The sequence below is a fragment of the Nicotiana tabacum genome, chromosome 8, assembly GCF_000715075.1.
Source record: "Nicotiana tabacum cultivar K326 chromosome 8, ASM71507v2, whole genome shotgun sequence".
Classification (NCBI taxonomy): domain Eukaryota; kingdom Viridiplantae; phylum Streptophyta; class Magnoliopsida; order Solanales; family Solanaceae; genus Nicotiana; species Nicotiana tabacum.
Window position 1 is genome coordinate 179,293,436 of NC_134087.1, and position 5,694 is coordinate 179,299,129.

Sequence of the window (5,694 nt, forward strand, 5' to 3'; positions counted from 1 at the left end):
TTTCACGTGGGCAAAAGGGAACAACAGCCACAAGCAGATATACATATTGGGTCTGGTATGAATTCAATCAAACCAATTCTTCTCTGATAGGAGCTGAAAGGGTGATATTCTTTAACTGAGTATGTTAAAGGAAGAGGAGAACGCAAATAGGCCAATCTGTTTTAAAGGATCAAGAGGATTCCTAAAACTAGCAAGAAACAATCTCTATTATATGAGGCAAAATCCATACTTGTTCAGGAAAATTTACTTTTCCTTCGTGCATGAACCACTATTAATCTGCGATGGTAGCAAATTCATACTGTTTTTTTTAGTACACAAATCGAGTTAGCAATTTTTAATGGTAATCAATTGATATAGAGCAGAATTCATTCAGGAAATATCTCTTTCTACTGCCTTGAATTCACCCAAAATTATAAGAAGATCCAAATGCCAAGAATCCGACAACTTTAGGTGATACTTATGCATGGAGCACATTGCGAAAGTAAATCGCAAGGCATTTTCCCCATACACGAAGTCTCAGCCCTCTAAGTATTTTCTGTTGAATAAATCTATAAAATAGCAGTAGAAGTCACTAATAAGCCATGCTGAAGACCACATATCAAATGCTTGAGACACTCCAGATAAATGACAATAGGCTGGACAGTGTAGCATTGCAGAAAGGAACATCAAGCAAGACATGAGATGTGCTCGAATAAGAAGTTTAAACAAGTCTCCTTCTCCAATAGTGTACAACAGTATGATTACTATAAAATGAGAGAAAGAGATCTCAGTGACCATATATCCTACACATGCATATGCCCCCCCAACCCCACAATTTATTGGGGGGGGGGGGGAATGGATGTATGCACCATGTACCTGAATAGAAAGAAGTTGCAGGATTTTGTTTAGGACACGCATTCGATGAGTGGCATATGCACTGCTAGGTGGAAGTCTGCTCATTCTCTTCATTTCTTCATGAACTGCTTCCGTTTTCTCTACAGACCCCATGTGCTTCAGTGAATTTTTAGAAGACTGGGTGCTAGGGAGGCCACCTTCGGGGTGATTTAGGGCAATGTTGTGATTAACTTGATAGAAATGATCCATTGAACCACCTACAGATACAAAGACAGATTAAGCAAGGATAAATCAGAACCTCAAAAGAGAATATTGAAGGCGGCAAAGTTTCACCCCTCTATGCTGCTTAAGATGCCTATATATATACAGAACAGAGACAGTAAATGCACTTTACCAAACCATGCTACTGAGGTTTTGAAATTACACATCAACTAGCTATAATTTTAAGAAAACAACTACTACGCATCAGTTCTAAACGAGTTGAGATCGGAATATAGGACGTAAAGTAAAAGTGCTAACATTACTAGAACTTTTTCTTAACGAATAGGTATCGTCTATATAGATCTTTTCTTCGTGCACTACATTTTGCTAAATCAGCATGGATTTCAAGAGATTGTAGGTCATTCGAGACAACTTACTTCCAAGTAATTCAGGTCTATCTCGGTCCTTTTTATCACCTTCACACTCACCATGATTTCCATCTATGGACCAGTGCATTTAGCAGTCGATGCAAAACATGATCAAACCATCTCAGGCGACCTTTTCTTGTTTTATCCTTGATGTGTGCTACTTAAACCTTCTCGCGAATATGGTCATTTCTACTATTGGCTAGTCTCACATAATCATATATCCATCTTCGCATTCACATCTCTGTGACACTCAATTTGTGGATGTGCTAGACTTTAACGGCCAAGATTCACTCTCATATAATATTGTTAGTCTTACACTATTTTACAGAACTTATCTTTCCTTTTCTGACAAGCATCATCTTATCACATAACACGCTAGTAGAACTTCTCCATTTCAACCATTCGATTTTGATCTATGTAAAACATCTTCATCTATCATTTTATTCACTTAAAACAACGAGCCTAAATATCTAAATGTTTGTATTTAGGAACCGCAAACCCGTCTAATCTGACCTCGACTTTGCTATTCTTATGTTGACTATATTTGTAGTGCATATATTTACTCTTACCTTTGCTTATTAGAAACCCTTTACTCTCTATAGTGCTTCTCCATAATTCAAGCTTTTGGTTGACACTTTTACTGGTATTGTCAAATAAGCACTATATGTCAGCAAATAGCATACACAATGGCACCTCATCTCGTACTGTGTTGGGTTGGTAAACAAGTATGGCCTCAATGGCGACCCCTAGTGTCTAGTGTAAATCCACGGTTATGTGAAACTCCTTTATATCTCCTACTATTATGCTCACACTAGTCCTTTATGGCATTTATAAATTTAATATAAGTTCCTTTCTTCTCCAACACCCACCAAAGGACCTTTCTAGGTACTCTATCATATGTTTTCTCTAGGTCAATGATTACTATGTGTAGGTCTTTCTTCCTCTCATGATAAACTTACATCAATCTCCTTAGCAAAAATATAACCTCTGTAGGGGAACAACCAAGCATAAATCCGAACGGGTTCTCTATCACTCTTGTAGTGTCCCTAAGTATATGCTCTATCACTCTTCAGAAACTTGAAAGCTAAAACCTTTTCTCTTTATTCTTCTATTATATACAACATAAGAAATAAAAGCTAGAGAAAGGTAGGTAGTACAAATGCATGACTAAAAGGTAATAATTAAATACACAAACATAGTCAGAGGTACCATTAAAATTGAATATAACCTTCAAAACAATGGCATTAATTTCTTAACCTTTAAGTGGTCATGCATTCGAAAGTCTTTTTTTCTCGTTTTCGCCAAAATTTCCTAAATCAATTGATTAATTTATTAAACTCAGTCTCCTAAGTCATAAATAGATGTATCAGATACCTGAAATCAAAGCCTCTACTAGTAGTAAAAGAACTAGAAAAGATAAAACAAAATAGAATATCAGAAAACAAGTTTATATACCTGTACGAAACTAAACTGCAGCAATCCACGAGAAAACAATGGATTCAAAGACCTCTTCGGCAGAATTTCTTGTGGACACAAAAAGAGTACGAAACTCACTATCGGTCTCTAACTGCCGATCGCCAAACCTAGGTTTCCAGATTACTTACTAGGGACGGTATCTTGAATCCACGGTATCTTGAAATACCTCTGCTTATAAAGCAGAGATTCCCGGGAGATTTGGACTTGCAAGAAAAAGCTCAAAGTTTAAAGAGAATGTCACAGTGACCCCTTTAGAAGTGTTATTATCTCATACATACCCCTTATTTTGGGAGCAAAATATATTGGATTGATCAATTCCACGAGAGTATGACAAAAATGGTCCCTTATGTTTGGGGTAAGTTTAAAATAGTCCCTTAAACATACCCTTGGGAAGTTTTGGTCCTTAAGTTTTGCCAAAGTGAGCAATTCTTTTTTGTCGCAAAAATTTTAACTGTTAATCTATATTTATATCTATATCTATGTCTATATCTATATCTATCTATACTATATTAAAAGCACGAAAGCTTTATCGAAATGTCGTTCGCCTTTTTTGCCCTTTGAAAAATTACATTCACACTAGACAAAATAGTCATTTAATTAATCTCCTAATATTTAGGAAAGAACAATTCATTATTTTTCGAATATATAGGAATTCAAAATTAACTAGCTTTTGTATCATAAATCTTTTTCTTATTTGAACTATGTAATATAATAAATTTATAAAAGAAGGATAATAACACATGAGAATTACATTATAACCTTCGCCCAAATTTGAGTCCTTTTCGATTCATGAGTCCCTTTTTTCCACACATATTTTGAAGTTAAATAAAGTTATTTAAATATCATGTGTTAGGTCAATGGAAATCAATGAAAAAATAATATATTATCTTGCGTGGATACAAAGAACGCGTCTATGGATTACAATTTTGACCCATTTTTTAAAATAAAGAGATAGAAAGGAGGCTAAATAAATAATATTGAAAGCCTATAAATTTACATATATACAAAAATTTAATCTTTTATCCACTCAATTAGATATATTTAGAAATATATTTTATGAAAAAATAATTTTCCATATTTATCATATGAACATGTTCACTAAAATTGAAAAATTATTGATGGGTAATCTAGAGATAAAACTTCTTGATAGAAAATATAAGATTTAAATAATTTTCTATATTTATCATATGAACATGTTCACTAAAATTGAAAAACTATTGAAGGGTAATCTAGAGATAAAACTTCATGATAGAAAATATAAGATTTAAGAAATAAAAAACTAGGAATTACAACCCCACCACCACCACCACCAACAACAACATCATCAACAACAACAACAACAAAATATTTGAACAAATATTATTTTTATAAATGATGATCGCTTGATTTCTTTTAAACATTTTCCGTATTTGTATATTGGCTTATACTTTTAATATGACGATGATTGATAATTTTTATATAGCAATTTCTTCCCTTTATTCAGTTAGGTACGCAGAATTAATATTTCTCAATTTCACAAACTTACACTTTTATTTATGATAACTCAAACATAATTTTAATAAAATATTTGCATAATTATTTAAAAAATATTATTTATTTAGATAGGGTACACGCGCAACGTGCGTATTGTAAGACTAGTAAATATAATGGGAAGTTGGGAACTATAAAAAGAATTTAATAGCAACTCACATTTTGAGGTGCAATTTTTGTCTAATTTTAGTGCATGATGTAGTTTCTTGAGGTGCTATTTTTTATGTCTAGTGCAATTTTTGGTGTAGTAATTTTTAGAATTTGACGTAACTTTTTTTATGTTTCTAGTTATTTTCATAATTATCGCCAAGTCTAACAAACAAAGTTTGTTAAATATTCCATAGAGACCTAAAAACAAAAACTGTATAGAATATATTTAAAGGATTACTTTAAATTTATTCGCAAACATAAGGGACAGCTTGGTTATTTTCTCATCAATTCTACCTTATTTTTAATGATAGATTATATTTTTTGCGTTTTTCACGCGAATTTAACAATGGAGAGAAAACTCAACGTGACGCTAATAACCATTAACACGTCAAGTAATTATGCATAACAAAAAAATAAATAAATTTTAGTCATAGAGTAAAAAGTGAAATTAAACAAATAAGTTAAATAGTAATATACCCTTATTTATATAATAAAGTAATAGGAGTATAAAATATAAATCATCCGTAAATAAGCACGAATATATGCTAATTGAGTTAACAAAAAAGCATATAGTTTATTACTTATATTAAATCATGAAGGGAAAGTATTAAACAGGAAAGACCTATTAATCAAACATTAGAAAACAAACCAAACAAGAAGGTGCAAAATGAAAATTATTGTCATCAACTTGTCGCAATTATTCTTCTTTCTGTAAGAATGAGAGAGAGAGTTGAATGAGTGACAAAAATTTGAACAAACTAACAAATCTGAAAGAGATAAATTGATATAATTTACATTATATACGCGGGGCGAGGTGCTAGAGGAACAAATACTAAATAAAGAGGTTCATTCAAGAGCACAAACTTATATAAGAGCGGTCATGTCACTTGACTGTCTTTGTGGTAGCCTAGTTTTTATCTATACGCAGTATTTGCTCCAAATTGGCCTATTGTATTTGTGTGATTCAGTGCACTCCTAAAATGTTATTTGCAGGGGAAAATAAAAGTAAAAAAGAAGAAGCATAGCATCTAATAGTGATGCTGGTTGGTCATATTTGGAGATTTTATAACACGGT

At 32.5% G+C, this 5,694-nt stretch overlaps 1 non-coding gene across 1 annotated transcript; it reads right to left on the reverse strand.

Moving 5' to 3' along the window:
- Positions 1–957: 957 nt before the first annotated feature.
- LOC107793206 (uncharacterized) lies at positions 958–3,084 on the reverse strand. The gene is made up of 2 exons (XR_012694368.1): positions 2,919–3,084; positions 958–1,091 (listed from the first exon to the last, which is right to left on the reverse strand). It is a non-coding gene; the product is annotated as an uncharacterized LOC107793206 (transcript).
- Between the last annotated feature and the right edge of the window lie 2,610 nt (positions 3,085–5,694).